The 17,043-nt window shown below is 37.9% G+C and overlaps 1 pseudogene; it reads right to left on the bottom strand.

Moving 5' to 3' along the window:
• LOC122804563 overlaps window positions 1-17,043 on the bottom strand; it is a 103,788-nt pseudogene that overhangs the window by 17,244 nt on the left and 69,501 nt on the right.

Here is a 17,043-nt window from a genome sequence, read left to right as displayed (position 1 = left end):
ATAGGTTTAATATTATGGCAAACAACTGGCAGGAGTAACTTATTATAGTCATTGGGTGTGTGATGGCAGCATTCAGCCCGAGTTTGACAAAGTGGAGACCTATTCTTGTTACCAAACAAGAAAGTAAGGATATTTCCTTGGATAGCAGGGCATTACAAACCATTTACCCCTCACCATAGTACTATAGCCACTCCTACAGATCTTATTGAAAATAATAGGACAGATAATTATCTGGACATTGGTTTATAAGCAGTTTCCAGAAACATTAGGAGATCCTGATTAGACTACTTGTACAGCCTGGTACTGATTATAGCCATGATGTTATAGTGCAGCTAGAAACTTGAAATCTTGGACTGTGGGCTGTACCCAACCAAGATTCTACAAAGGGAGATGATCATTCAGTGGTATACCTTACCAGCTGAGTTCAGCCAGGAGGACAGTTGCATGCATCTGCAAAAAAATAACTGTTTGGCAGTTAGCACAGAAGTTTAGGTCCATAAACTATTGATGTGTTTCTTGCTGTAATCCATGGTTTGATTCCCTCAGCCTCCATTTTCCTACTTTGTGACTCTAAGCAAGTCATCTAACCAGACAGTGCTCTCAGGAAATTGGAAGACTTGGCTACAACCACAATGGTCTCCTGCACTGTATAACTACTAAAATCTTCATCTCTGCCTGTGTGGTAGAAACTTCACATAGTTACATATTGTAATGTCTAAAAGTGTAAGTTATACAAAGTCACAGGGCTAGATGACAAACTTCTTAAACAAAGATATTACAGTCCTACAACTTGTAAATCTGGCTCAGAAGTTGTCAGTACAACAAATCCAGATGGTCCAGCAAGGCAAGGTACTGAGTTAAAACTGGCACAAGTTTTGTTTGTTGATGGTATATTAACAAAACTTACTTGACGTTTGCAAAGTGGAGAGAAACAAGAGCAGTGGTACTATACTAAAGCAAGAGTAATTGTTTACAGAACACAACTGTGAATGGCTGAGTAAAGTCTGCAACTGTCTTTCAGCAAAGCATACATGAATCTGTACTGAGCTGTTAGCTGTGATTTTACATAAAAGAATGCCAGTAAATCCTGCAACATATAAAATGTGGTGTCAAATATGCAGTTGATGCAGATCTGTTAAATAATGAGACAGTTTTTCAAATGTGCGCTGGTTTACAGTCCTTAAAAGCTACTGTTTCTAAATATTCTACTTCAGGACAAGAAAATGGAATATTTTATTGAGACTCCACTACCACCACCCCACTGAAGTGCATGACTATGGAGACAGGAAACCTTGATTTACAGGGAAGAGAAACAGGAACTACTGCTTGTGACTCTTAAGAGTAAGGAAAGACTTATGTATTTGTTCTACCATACTTCTGATGGCTGCAGTAGACAGACGTCATGACAGAAGATCCATTACCCATAAATTTGTGCAACTACTATTGGGCTGCACAAGTAAAAGGTAGCTAGATAATTAAACATATTTTTGGCTCTTGATATCATAGATTCAGATAAGCAGCTGGAATATTTCTACATGCCATCTATCTATCAAAACCCATTTGTCTTGAATTTCTTTGTGAAAGTGTAAAGATGTTTGTATATTTAATTTTATAAAATGCATTGCATAATTTTATTCATTTCAATCAAATGCATTCATTATTCAGTTTTAAATATCTGCAGTTGGTGATTTACTAATTAGTTTAAGGGAATGTGTACTGGATGCTTGTTAATATCAACTGTTGTGCTCTGCCCTTTGAAGAGTGACTGTTTTAGCCATCGCCACCAAACACATGCTAAGGTTGGCCTGTTTCAACTGTAAAAAGGGAACTACAGCAGAGAATTGATTATTCGAAACGTCAAGTATCCAAACCAGCCTTCCAAAGTTTTCAGGTAGGAAAAATCACAAAGTCTAAATATGTAAACATTACATGTATTTGCTTGAGCATGTTTTTTGAGCTTGTAGCCAACTTGTGTGTGAAAATTATTCTTTATTGTCCATTGGAATCAGTGAATGGTTGAAAAGTGTATTACTGAGTGTAGAAAAAAACAAGGTTTTAGATTTTTTTTTATCCGGTTCAATTATATGTTTGATTATTTGACCAGTTTGATTATCCGAACTTCTCTAGGTCCCAATTAGTTCGGATAATCGACTCTCTACTATAGGTTATTAGTGTGCAAGAGCAATCTACTGGCGGCAAGATTACCATAAAGACAGGGAAGGGGTGATGGACTTAGAGATATATCATTTACCACTTCCTGGAGAATATTTTGTATGTGTGTGTCTGTGTGCAAAATAATCTGACTCAATTAAAAAAAACACAAAACTTAACTTTCACCCGTTAAATTATGGTTAACTAACTCCCATTGTTTTCTTAATCCCCTCAAAAAATAAGCTAATGCTCTTTACCCCTAAGCAACATACTTCTGACAAAACCACATTCGCAATCACCTCCTTAGACAACTCCAGAAGTGAAATCATACCATTCACCATGCTACTAGGGCTTACCATCGATTACAAATAAAACTAACTTACACATAAATGATGTTGTTAAAAAATACCAAAAACTGGGTACCATGCACAGAACTGCACCTTATTTTACTAATAATACCAGAAGATATGTTGCATCAACTTTTCTTTTCCCCACCTTACTCTATGTCACCCACACTCTGACTACCTTACATGTAGCTCAGAACAGCTTACTAGAACAATTTTACAATGTAAGAGCAAAATTTGCCAGCAATAAACCTTATAAAACTCAGCACTGCTTGACACTCAAGTAACTTTCATAGCTTGAACTTCCACACAACAAGCTAGGCCTGTCCCATATTGTCATCTCCCACAGCCTTATTTACAGTCCAACTCAGTGTTTTAGCCTAGAAAACAGTCTATGACTATACTTCCCCAACAGAGCTCTGTGTTCCACTGGCAAATTAATTCTTGTTACAACCAAATCTAATAACCATGCCGGTGACTTTTTTACTTCTCCCATGTCTCTAAACTATTCAGTAAAAACAAAATGAAAACTCCAGCGAAGCTAGAACTTCCAATAAGTGACCTCCCAAACCTCTTGTACCAGAGAAACAAGGGATATATGCAAATGATCCTTATGAACATCAGATGTTTTAGCTAATTGGCAATTCTGAATGCCCATGACTTGTTTCGTCATTTTAATGGACAATTTCAGGCCAGTAAAGCCAAACCCCACTAGCTGTGGATATACATATTTCGGCCTTGTTATGACCTCATTGGCACAGCACAAGCAGAGTGTTTGACCAGGCATTAGAAACACAGAGCTGTTATACCTGATGTCCATTATCATTAGGGTCACTGCAAAAATATCCCAAACAACAAACTAAAACAATGAGTGAGAAAGTCACTGAAAAAACTATCAGTAAAAATAAAATGAAAACTCCAGCAAAGCTAGAACTTCCAATAAGTGATCTCCTAAACCTCTTGTATAAGAGGCACATGGGATATTTTTGCAGTGACCCTAATGATAATGGATATCAGCTGGATATAAAGGCCCTGTGTTTCTAATGTTTAGTTAAATGCTCTGCTTGTGCTGTGCTTATGAGGTTATAACAAGGCCAAAATATGTATATCGACAGCTAGTGGGCTTTGGCTTTACTGGCCTGAAATTGTCCATTAAAATGATGAAACAAGTCATGGGTATTCAGAATTGCCAATTAGCTGAAACACCTAATGTTCATAAGGATCATTTGCATATATCCCATGTGCCTCTGATACAAGAGCTTTGAGAGGTTACTTATTGGAAGTTCTAGCTTTGCTGTAGTTTCCATTTTGTTTTTACTGATTGGTTTTTCAGTGACCTTCTCACTCGTTGTTTTAGTTTGATGTCTCTAAACTATGGAATTGTTTACCACTAGAAGTCAATCAACCAAACCAAACTAAAGATTTTAGACAGCAACTCAGTCTCTACCTCAGAAATTAGTGGGTATGTCCCTAGGTTGGATTGTATGGCTAGGCTTATAAAGGCCCAGGTGGTTGTTAGTCTAGTAACTATGAACCTGCTCCATGCCAGACAAACTACTCTTTGTACTCTACCCCTGACAAGCTGATTACCTATATAGTGCATTTCATCCCTACTCTCCCCTATTTTTTTTTTTGTTTCAACCTTTCTACCTTTTTTTACCTTTCTTTTCCTTCACATCTCTTATGGCACTACTGCTTCTGTTCTCTTCCATTCTTACAACTCCCTGCTCTTATTTACTTCCATTAACAACCACTGTCCTTTTCCCTTACCAACTATGTCACCATCAAATACCAAGTGAAGCTGATACTGTTCCTTCAACTCCATTCTGTGTATCTAAACATAACATTTTCCCTCTAATGCTTTTTATCTATTGTAATAAATCATATCTAAAAAATATTTTCTCTAAGTCCGGCTAAATTATTTTCTTCTGCAACATTTTTTTTCATTTATGTAACTGTGCTTACTACTTTGGAGTCCTATTATCTGTTGGTTTTATCTGTCTTTCATTTATGATATTGTACTGTAAGTGTATCACTGTATTTTTCTGTGAAAGTGTTTGGGAACTTTTCTCCCCTGGTTCCTGTTGAAAAGGGATTAATTCATTCTCTATTCAGAGCAATCCTGTAAACAAAGGCCAGTAAATAATAAGTAATAAAATCTGCAAGTTTCAGTCACTGCTGGCAACATTGCACTGCACAGCACTCTCCTTAGTCTAATGTGGTGAAATCTTGGAATGCTAGTGATTGTAACCCGACAGTGTAAAGCTCAGTTTGGTGTGGCAAGTTCTGACTTTTACATGAGATGGTAATGTGTTTTTAACCATATGCTCTTAAGGGCAGTTACCACTCACATCTTGTTGGGTGGTCTGTAGTGCAGATTGTGAAACCATCACCCATGACTGCCATATATTAAACTTTGACCTTTTGATTTAAATGCTGTAGTATGGTAGAGGTATGTACTACTTTAATATATGTTTTATAGCAGTGCAGTATTCAGGATTGTAGAGAATGCTGTAATCAATGTTGAGGTGAGACTATGGAAGGATAGTGCAGTTAATATTTTTAGTGCCAAGAAATAATGTATTTTGTTTGACCTCACATGTTACACATTTGCAGCTTTATTATAGCTTTATTTTATTTCAGCTAGCTAACAAGATATTTGGCTGATAACTATAGAGGCAGTATCCAGAAGGCCTTGGATTGGAAAAGCCTGAGCTGTATTAATATGTGCCTGGTCTGTGAGGCAAGGTTTAGCTTTGTACTGCAATCCTAATTTGTGTTTTCTATTTTTTTTCTTTACCGTGTATTAGACTCATTGGTTTAATCTCAGGGTTTTGTTGATAATTACAATATTTATGTAGGGTGCTGCCTCAATTTAATTTCCAAGTGTTGTTAAAATACTGAGTTTGCTGTAGAGTAACTATGAAGTGGTTGGACTAAATATCATTAATTTGGTTTTGCTGGGTTTTAGGAGAAATTGAGACAGCTCTAACCATTTTCAATGTTTAAGAAGGATATTTATAGATTAGTGTGCATCTGTCTGATGGCCAATGAAGAACACAACAGTGTTGTCTTCTGTATACTGAATGAAATTTGCTGGCTATGTGAATTTATGCATTTTGTTTATATATAATGTATAGATAATTTAGGGGTTGCCATTGAATGCATTTTTCAAGCATTCTGGAGACAAAGTGAATAGGATACCTAGGGGTCTGGAATTAATCAGTATAAGCAAGGTACCTCTTTTATATAGGGGTATAATGTATGCTTGTTTCCAAAGTTGTGGAAGTGCTGATTTTTCAACAGAGTTATTTATAAGTATTGATATAAAATATGCTATTGCATGTGCTGCCATATATAAATATTCTGATGGGAGGTTATCAGACACAAATGAGGGAGTTTACAGTTTGTGTAACAGCTTTCTAATCATTTTGGTAGGAGTGGATGTGATGGATATGCTTTGCTATGTGTAGAACTACATGCTAGCAGTGAGTTCGGACAGTGTTTGTTGAACTTGCATGCAATATTGTAGGCATCTCATTGGGGTGAGGGCAAGACTGAGATTTTCTAAAAGGCTTCAGGATATAATCCATAGCTGACCAGAAAGATTATGGAAAGTGTCTTATATTGAGCAACAACCCAGTCAGACTTTCCTGGTAAACAAATGAAAAATAACTAAATGCATAAAAAATAAAAATAACTATATTGTAGGTTATTATAGCAATCTTTGACATTTCGTTTTGTAATCTTAGTATGAATTCATACTTCTCTATACTGCCGTCATTTATTTTGAATTTTATTTTGATGCCATTTTTTCCAAGTCTTATCACACTTTTGCCATACTGATTAATTTCTGGAGTATGACACTGTACAGATATAACTTTAACTTTTTTTTTTTTCCATGGAAGGACTATGAAGTATAACACATTAGGGAAGGTTTTATTAAAGTGGGCATGGAGTAATCTAGCTGCAAGGTTTTAATAGTTTCTGATTAGGCACTTAATGATAACTATACAATTATCTTTTTGAAATTTGTTGTGTATCTGACTACTATGATTTAGAGAAGTACAGACTCACAAAATAGTAAATACTAATTTGAATTAGTATTCATTGAAAAGCTTAACTGAGAACATAGAGATGAAATTTGAGCATAGGTGTCAGATTATTGCAGATAAGGAAAATTGCCTTAACATGCAGCTTTGGGTAATGAATGAAATAAAACCTCAGCACACTGTGTTAACAGTTATAAAGGTGACATATGCATGTAGTACATAAGCTCCTGAGAAATATAGGGATGTACAAATTATTTTTGCAAAGATAATATATAGTGCCGCGTATGTATGCTTCAGAAACCTGCAAATGATTAAGAGAACACTACTAGCATATTATGAACACAGATTAAATCCGCATGACTAGAAACTAAGCATTGCAGGTAATCTATAAACTGAGACATAGATGATAAAAATTCCATTAACACAATATTCTCTAGAAGTGGTAAAGCACCAAATCGCACACACAGACAGTTCCACTGTACCTTGTAGAGATTTCTGCAAAGGCATTCTGAAAGCCTTATTTTTAGGAATGTATCTTAAAAGCATGATGTAGATTGTTTCAGAGTTTGTGAGCATGTCCAGAAGAAATTCTAACTGCTCTAATCATATTGTATTATACTAGAGTAATACCCAGAATGGAACACTTGTAGTTCACAGGAATTTATGAACAAATATAAACTGAGTTACAGATAATTGCTTGTTAATCTCCAAACACATGCAACTGTGAATAGGTAAGCAGTGGTGTGTTCCACAGTGGGATCCTGTAGCAGATGCAGGCAACAGGTTGCAGGCCATCTTCAGATTATGGTATAATAGAAAATTGTAGGTTAGTCTGAAGATGCCCAGAAGATAAAAGTGAAGGGAACGTGTACATAATAGTTATAGATAATCACGCACCATGGAAGACAAATGGAATGACCTTATAAAGCCTTTTCACATTCTGGCTGATTTTGGATAAAGGAATATATATTTAGTTGTGCCAGAACATAACTGACTATCATTATTGAGACTAAGCAGTTTTGTTGAGACTAATTGCTCAAATGGTGAAATGACCACTGAGGAAAAGATAAGATAGCTTCTAGATTTATTTATTTATTTATTTAATTTTTTATTTTACATTTGTTAACTGGGGGTGTCTGACTGAGCCGAAAAGGCCTTTTTCAGAAGAGGCCCAGGGAGAAAAGCTCCACAAAGAAAACTTACAGACACATTTAGTTATTTAGACATGATCAGTATACACACAAATTACAAGAGACATGTTTTTACAGTGGTATGCGCCACATCAACAGTTACGGTGGAGAGAACAAACAAAAAAATATTAATTTAAAAATAAAGGTAATTAATAGATTTGTGGTGTTCAGCTGAAATTTGGAACATATGTAGAATACATACATAGTACACAGGTACAGTACATACATTGTAGATTAGCCAGTGTTTGTGAGTAAGATTGAAAACTGTTATCAAGTACTCTACATTTAGTCTGTATATGTTATCCGCTTTCACTAGCCTGGGGAGCAATCATGGCACTGCCAACTTTGCTTGAGATGTTGCCTGATGAGGTCTTTAAAGGAGGCTTTGGATGATGTGTTTTGAATGCTAGTAGGGACAGAGTTCTATTTTTTAGCCACTGAACTACTATATAGCACATCTCCAAAGCTATTGTAGCTGTTGGTGACTTCTAGTAGTAGTTTGCTTGATGATCTAAGAGGCTTTTTGGCTAAGTGATGTTGTACTAGGTTTTTGAGGGCAGGACGCGTATTGGAGAGGTAATAGATAGAATGATAGAGACAGAGCTGATTGTAAGTTAGAAGGTTGGGCAGTTCAAGCCAGTGGAGCTGTCTCAAAGCAGTACAGTGATGAGGTCTATATGAGCAATTTGCAGCAAAGCGGGCAATTCTGTTATAGCAGGCTTCCATTTTGCTTAGTTCAGTTTTGTTGAGATTAGTCAGAATGGGAGATGCATAGAGTAGGCTTGATAGAAGTTGGGAGCGAGCAATGGCTGATCTTGTGTTGTTGGTAAGAAATGGTTTGATATGATAGAGTGTTCCCAGTTTGGCATTTATTTTTTAATAGTTAAGTTGAAATGACTATCAAATTTTAGGTGGGAGTCTATGGTTATTCCCAATAGCTTAGCCTGTGTCACTGGAGCGATTGGAGTAGCATTTGTGGAGTAGATAGTGAATTGACTGTTAGTGTTTTTGTTAGAACTGGCTATAATCATAAGGTGAGTTTTCTTTGGATTGAGGATAAGTTGGGCTTTGGTAAGGTAGTTTTCAACATCAGAGAATGCTAGTTGAGTTGTTTGCAGGAGGGTGGGAATGTTTTGTGCAGCACAGATTAAGGTAGTATCATCTGCATACTGAATGATAGATGCATGCTGTGTGGAGGTATGGAGGTCATTTGTGAAGACTGTGAATAGTAGTGGTCCTAAGATAGAACCTTGTGGGACTCCTATAGTTATGGGCAGCTGAGGAGAGAGAGAATTTTCCCATTCCACAGCTTGGTACCTGTCAGTTAAGTAGCTTTGGAACCAGGTAAGAGTGGAATTTGATAGGTGATATTGGTTTAGTTTGTTTAGCAGGATTTGGTGTGAAACTGTGTCAAATGCTTTGGACATATCCAAAAAAAGTGTTGACACCTGTAGGCCTTCATTTATGAGATGGTTTACTATGTCTGTGAAGCAGAGGAGGGCTGTAGTGGTACTATGGGCAGGTCTGAAACCATGCTGAGTAGGTGACAAGATGTTGCTGTCTAGGAGATAGTTTAGCATCTGGGTATGGATGCATTTTTTCTGGGATCTTGGCCAGGCGGGAGAGTAAAGCAATGGGTCTGTAGTTATTAAGTTCAGTGGAGGTCCCGCCTTTATGTATGGGTGTAACATAGGATATTTTCCAGAGTTTGGGCACATAGTTTTCAACAATTGATCTGTTTATGAGAGTGGAGACTGGGATAGCAATAGCATCTGCTGTGAGTTTCAAGAAATAGCTGGGGAGTAGGTCGGCTGCTGTTGATGAGGTTTTTAGTTTGGAGAACATGCTTTTGATTGAAGTGTTGGAAACTGTTTTGAGGGTAAAGCTTGTATTAGTGTTATTTGTGTTGGGGGGGATAGTGAGGAAGGAACTGTCCTGTGATACTAAGGATAGAACTGAGTTCACAAAGTGGGAGTTGAATTGTGTTTCGATGGGAACTTTAGTGTCGGGGTGGTTGGTTTGGGGGTAGCCTTTTGGGTGGATTTTAGTAGCTGGTTTACATTTTTCCAAAATTTTTGGGGATCGTGTTGGTATTTAGTTTGTAATGTCATGTAGTAGGATTTTTTGTCCAGCTTAATGCATATTTTTGCACGGTTGCGCAGTTCTTGGTACTTAGTTAGGCTTTGTGTTTCTTTGTTTTTTTATAGTAAAGCCAGGCAGTGTCTCTGGACTAGTGGATATGTTTGGTTTCTTTACTGAGCCAGGGATTTGTAGAAGTTCTAACCTTGATTTTGCACAATGGAGCGACAGCGTCTAGGTGTTGTAGAAATGTTTTGTTGAAATATGCTACAGCCTGGTCAAGTGGGAGGGTTTTTAAGGGGGTCCAGTCACAGGGTACAATGTGGGGTTGTTAGTTAGGACACAGTCAAGGATGGATTCCCTTTTAGATTTTTTATCACATCTAGTTGGAATTTGGACTAGCTGCTAGTAGCCATGGAGATTTATTAGATTACTTGGTGGTTCTGATATATAGGTGAATCAACCTAGGTTGAAGTACCCCAGAATAAGGGTTTCTTGTGTGTATGTGAAAGAACACCAGGATAAGAAGTCTTCAAGGCTAGCAGGTATATTACCAAGTGGAATATAGATCACAATTGTGGTGATGACCTTTTTAGGGTGAAGTTGAAGTTGTGAGATAAGTATGTCCCAATTATTGGGAAAGGGGTAGGAGTTTGGTAATTGATGGACAGTTAAGTTGAACTTGTACAGTAAGGCAGTTCCACCCCCTTTACAAAGTGGTCTGTCTTGTCTAATTATATTGTAGCTGGTAGGGAGAATTTTTGAGTTTGCTATGTTTTTATTTAGCCAGGTTTCTGTTAAAGCAACTATGTCTAGGGAGTAGTGTGCTATTGTGGCCTGGAGTTCAGGTATTTTATTTTTGATACTTCTAATATTAATATTTAGCATTAAAAGATGGTTGGTTTTGCTGCTGTTGTTGATTTGCCCAGGAATGAAGAAAGTGGGGTTGTTATGTTCTGACATTTATGTTGAAGCAGTTTGTGTTGGACAGGATGGATTTGGGCCTGGGTTGGGGTGGATATCCCCACTTATGGTGAGCCTGGAGTTAAAATGGTTATACAGATGTTGGAGTTTGGTGAGGAGTGTGAGACAGTATTGTGTTTTTTTTGGAGTAGAAATGAAAGCATATGTGTTTAGTTCTGAATTGGTCTGTTATGTAGTTTTTGAATAATTGTGGGCAGATATTATTATAATGTGTGGTGTCTGTATATGAGAGTGCATAATGTAGTGTTGTGCTACTAAATTTAGGGATATTGCTAGAGTGATAACTTGTGGTGTTGTAAAGAATTATGAGAAGACAGACTAGACTTAGTTGTGTGATAGTCATGGTTATAAAGTTTAAGTTGGTTCTAGGTGGGGGGGGGCTAAATAGGAATTATAGGGTTGCACTATATGTGGATGGGGAAGTAGTGTGGGTGATGTAAAAAATGCCTAGTGGGAATGAGAGTGACTGGGAGTATTTTGTGTGGAGCAAGTTGGTGTGGTATAACGTGATATGACTTGAGGAGCTGTGATTGCTGGAGGTGATGTGAGCGTTAGCTGTGGGTGTGGCTGTGATTACTATAAATGTAGAGGTAGTGAAGGTAGGAAGGAATAGGGGGCAGGGCAGGGGAGCGGAGAGAGCCCGAGCATTAGCGAGGGTGAAGGAGTGGGGCAGAGCCCACCAAGACAAGAGAAAAAAGTAAGTATTACTTTACAAATCTGAACACTTTAAACAAATTCCTGAGGTCTAATGGTTTACCAGCAAGCAGAATGTAATTGCTGAAGATCACTTGTGTCCTGGTGGGAGATTAGAAATTTAAAGATGGCTCCATGCTCAGCAGGATTCTAATATAAACTTAGTATTGGGGGAGGAGATAGCACAAGGGGTGTAGACCAGGTGGAATGCAAAGAAACCAGAGAGGCAATCAGTGGAAATCAGTGAAGGCCTCAGAGGGGGTAAGTAATAATTCAAACTACCTGTAAAGTGAAGGAGAGAAGAGACAGCAAAGTTTATTAAGGTTGGGAGTGTGTCTTCACATTGACTTGCTGATTAGTAACCAGTTTGTGCACAGATTAGAGTAGGGAGATACATTAGCAATGAAGGAGAATGTAAAGAGATGCAAATAAACAGGTGGGCCTCCAAGTGATACAAACTAAGGCAGAAAGCACTGAGAGGGCTGGTTGATGGTTACTTTCGTCTCAGAGATGTGAATTAAATGCATACTGTCTATTGGACAGTTAGGATTACTGTACTAGCTGGGGGGACACAAGGCTACAACAGTCAGTTTTATTAGCAAGCTGAGAACTACTAAGAAATACTGCTAATGTAATTGCTTCACTCTCATAAAACATACAAGTAAAATGCCTGGGTGGACTGACCCTGCTATTGAGGCTGAAAATGTATATCCTTGTTTAGTTTGCAGTACTGATTCCTTCTTATACTGTATGGGTGGAGTGGTAGCCGCAGACTGCAGATTTGCTTGAGTGTGCTCTGAAGAGAGAGAGAGAGAGAGAAAAGAGAGAGGATGAAGCTAGTAGAAGGAGACAAAGATAGATGGGAAGAAGATACTGGAACCAGAGGTATAACTAAGGTAGGCTGAAGGGGGCAGCTGTCTTGGGAGCAAGCTCTCAGAGGCCATGAATGTCAGGTGATGATGGTGCAGAAGTGCATTAACAGCTTTGTGAAATGAATGCTGATACTGTATTTATACTGCATTTATGACTCAGCTGAAAACCTTATGTGGCTAATGAGAGGTGACTTTGTGCTAGTAACTACAGCAAGCTGCTGCAGCAGTTCTAGCCAGCAGATCGCTAAGGTTCCAAAAATAAGGAGCAAAAACTAGCTTTTTTTTTGCTTCTCAACTTATACTCGAGGGAAACCTGGTCTAGGGATTTGCATAGTCTGCCAGATGAGATAGCTATGGCTCTGACTGGAATGTCTTTGTTTAGGATAGTTATATTAGAATGTCAAAGTTTTTGGCTTTTGTTTGAAAACAGCATAATTTTGGTCTTAGTAGTGTTAAGATAAATTATAATAGCTTTGAGCCATAATTGCAACAATTCAAACCTGAATCACAGTTTGGCACAGATTGTTGTTACTCTATTATGTGCAAGAGGGATTATAGAGTTAGTGACACACTTGACAATTTTTACTTCCATCTAATCATAGACCATGTCATTGACAAAATAGGACAAGCCCTTAGGGACTGTAAACCAAAAAAGGCAGTGGTTGAAAGAATAGCACCATTCCACATGACTGACAATGAGAAGTGCTGCATAATCAGCAGTATTAAATGCTTTACAGAGATCCAAAAAGACTGGTCCAGAACCTGGCCATGAGCTAGGTGGTCTTGGATGCAGTCTTCAACATCTAGTAGGGCAGTATCACTGCCTTGGCTAGACCTGAAATTGTGTCATAAATTCAAGTCAAGGATGTTTTTTGCTTTGATGTTGAAGCTCCTGCAAATTAATTAATTTTTATAGATGTTTTAGGGCAAAAGGGTATGAGACAATAATTTTGTATTATTTTAAATAGAGCTATGAAACAATTGTACATTGTTTTAGACCATACTCCGCTGCCTTCAACCCAAGACCCAGTCTCTCTAATGACCCATTCATTCCCCCATGGTAAGAAACATATGGCCATTTGCCTGGGGTGAGAAAGTGAGCCAGAAGTTGGTGTAGTCATGTGGGTGACAGGGATCAAGGCTGTCTATCTAATGCCCTATAGATAGCTGCATCCACTACAGTGGCTGCTTGCAGAGAGTACATGAGGATAATCACACATGTCAATCCCCTTCCAATGCAGTGCACTGTTGTTTTCCGTAGAGCCACTAAGGCCCACAGAACTGTATCCATGCACCTATTCACCTTTAGGTATCAGCCTAGCAGCAAACTGGACCTCAACCCATTCTGCATGATAGGCAAACCAGTAGTAGCCAAGGGATTCAAGATGGTGGGCAATAAATAACAATCCCCAATGCTGAGCTCTTACTCACTCAAAGTTTATATTTGTCTGAGACATAAATGTTATTATTGTCATGAACCATTAGCTGCCAATGTGATTTACATATTATTTTCTAGCTTATCCAGCTGGCAAATTTCTTCTAAACAACTAGTTAAAGTCCTGCAATGCACAGTACTTTGGAAAGTGCTTACCTTATGCTGATTGATCTTCCCTCAGAAATCTAATCTGAAAGACACAAAAGCAATTATCTGTTTTCAAATTTAAAATTTTACTATTTTCTTGTCACTTGGTTAGTGACAACAGTAAAAGAATCAGATGTGATAGAGACTCAAACATTGAAAACTAAATACTCTTGAATTATCTCACCAGAGAAAGATATTTCACTTAAAAGATACAAACAAAATTCTAATGAAGATAAACATCAAATACTTCAAAAAACAAATTGGATAATCTCAAAGTTGCATTATCACCACCACTGTATCAAACAATAGAACATATTTCCTCTTGTTTAAAAACATTCCTTAAAGACTGGATTTATCTGAATTATGCATCTCTGATTATGAAGACAAAACATCCAAAATAGATAAAGCTACTCTCTCACACTCAGAGGATTGATTATAATTAAAACAGAAAGTCCCAGACTTAGAAGGTGAAAGCCTCAGAAAAACATTAAAATAAGGACTATAAACTCCCAGATATGCTCAGAATTAGTTCAAAATGATGTGAAAATTACTGAACCTACACACATTGCTAACATACTGGCTGACAGGTTCAGTGCAAACTTCTCCCCCCCCCAAAGGAGAGATATCTATTCCAGAGGATTGTAGCCCCCCAAACATCTCCAACGCCCAGGTGAGAACTGCCCTCACTAAGGCAAAAAACACAACATCCATGGGACCGGATGGTGTCCCCGGCTGTGTGCTTCATGAACTCAATGAGGAATTAAACCCACAGTTAGGACAGCTGTTTAATCTTAGCCTCACCTCAGGATACGTACCCAAGGAGTGGCGCACGGCGACTGTGGTCCCACTTCATAAGGGCGGTGCCTCCACAGACCCTGGAAATTACCGCCCCATTAGCTTGACAAGCCTTATCTGCAAAGCCATGGAGAGGATCATAATGGAACTCATAAATAAAGACATAGGGAACTTGCAGACTTTGGATCCAACCCAGTTTGGCTTTGTCAAAGGCAGATCCTGCCTCTTAAACTTGGTTGACTTTTTCGAGACAGTCACCAAGGCCATTGATGAGGGAAAGGCAGTCCATACAGCCTACCACGACCAGGCAAAGGCCTTCAATACCCCACTCAGGTATCATTGAAAAACTCATCAGCTTGAATGTAAACCCATACATCAAAAGATGGGTTGCAAACTGGCTAAGTGACAGAACCCACAGGGTCAGAGTTGCTGGAGCCATGTCAGACTCAAAGCCTGTCACAAGTGGTGTCCCACAGGGCTCAGTGCTGGGTCCACTCTTGTTCGGCATCTACTTTTCTGAAGTACAAGCAAACACAGGAGGGTTATGGCTGACAAAGTTTGCAGATGACTGCAAATTGGGCGCCATATTCGAAAACACATCTGACACAGATATCCTCCAGAAGGGCCTCACAGAAACGGATAACTGGTGCCAGAGCCATGGCCTGAAGTTAAACGCCAAAAATGCATAGTCATACCCTTCGGGAAAAACAAGGTTACCCCTAGCTACCATATAGGTGGCAATCCACTGAGCACAGAAAAGTCATCAGGGATCTGGGGACCCAAGTTGACAGTAGCCTTCGTTTGACAATCATGTTGCTAAAGTAGTTAGGAAAACCTTCTATATCGCCCACCTGATCATGAAGGGATTCACATCTAGATCAAGGGAGGTCATCGTCCCCTGTACTCATCACTCATTAGACCTATGATTGAGTACAATGCTCCGTTCGGAATGTATCTGACCAGACACCTGCTGCAGCTTGAAAGGCCCCAAAAGTTCCTCACCAAAAGGATAAAGGGTCTCAAAATATGTCTTATGCTGCCCGACTGAAAGAACTCCAGCTCTATTCAGTCTCATACCGCTTGCTCAGAGGTGACCTGTGCCTGACATATAAGGCCATGTCAAACCCAGATTTGATGAATATGCTTCACCTCAAAAATCTAGATCCCTCAGAACCACAAGGGCGGGAGACTTAAACCTTGACACGGTTATAAATAGAACGTGCTGGAGGGACAGATTCATCACCCAGAGACTCCCTATGCTGTGGAACAAAATCCCAGTACATGTGAGGCAGAGCACCTCGCTGGCCTTGTTCAAGAGGAATCTTGACCAATGGATGGGAGATCGCAGATATACCCCAGGGATTACTTCAGTGTCACTGCTTGACAGAGGCACAGAAAAATGATAGGCATAGTTTTTATTCAAACTAAAGGGGTGGCGAAAGCCACATAACTATGGGCTAGGCTTATAAATGCCCTTGGGCAGATAGCCTAGTATGAACCTATGAACCTATGAACCTATGAATTATGAACATGCTCTTTTTACCTTACACCATTAAACAAATATTCATGCAATTGCTTTGAAGTTGTTTAGTAGCTATTATGGTGCAGAATTTGTTCCTGTTGGAAAGTAATTGTATTATAGTTATATTTTGGTTTAGATGTCATATAATTCTTACACATTTAATCAAATTACTCATCTCTGATGTTAAGAAGGCTGAGGTTAGGCCCAATAGGGTGGGGCAGATTACTACAATAGCTTTACTTACTGTTTCACTATGCCACATTTTAAATCTCAATATTATATATAAACAACTATTATACTATTACACATCTTGCTATCATTACATATATATATATATATATATATATATATATATATATATATATATATATATATATAATATATATATATATATATATATATATATATATATATATATATATATATATATATATATATATATATATATATATATATATATATATATATATATATATATATATATATATATATATATATATATATATATATATATATATATATATATATCATACCTCTCATCTGTATATATAGTTGATAAAAAGTATACACACCCCTGTTAAAATGACAGTTTTTTGTGATGCAAAAAAATGAGACCACAATAAATAATTTCAAAACTTTTCCCAACTTAAATGTGACCTACAACCTGTACAATTCAATTGAAAAACAAACAAATATGTTACAGGAAAAAATACAAGAAATAAAAAAGTACAATAAGCTAGTTGCATAAGTGTGCACACCCTTAAACTATTACTTTGTTG

Source organism: Protopterus annectens, chromosome 1.part1 (genome assembly GCF_019279795.1).
Source record: "Protopterus annectens isolate FY-2018-M chromosome 1.part1, PAN1.0, whole genome shotgun sequence".
Lineage (NCBI taxonomy): Eukaryota > Metazoa > Chordata > Ceratodontiformes > Protopteridae > Protopterus > Protopterus annectens.
The sequence above is the reverse complement of the archived record's forward strand: the minus strand, read 5'-3'. Positions and strand labels throughout refer to the sequence as shown.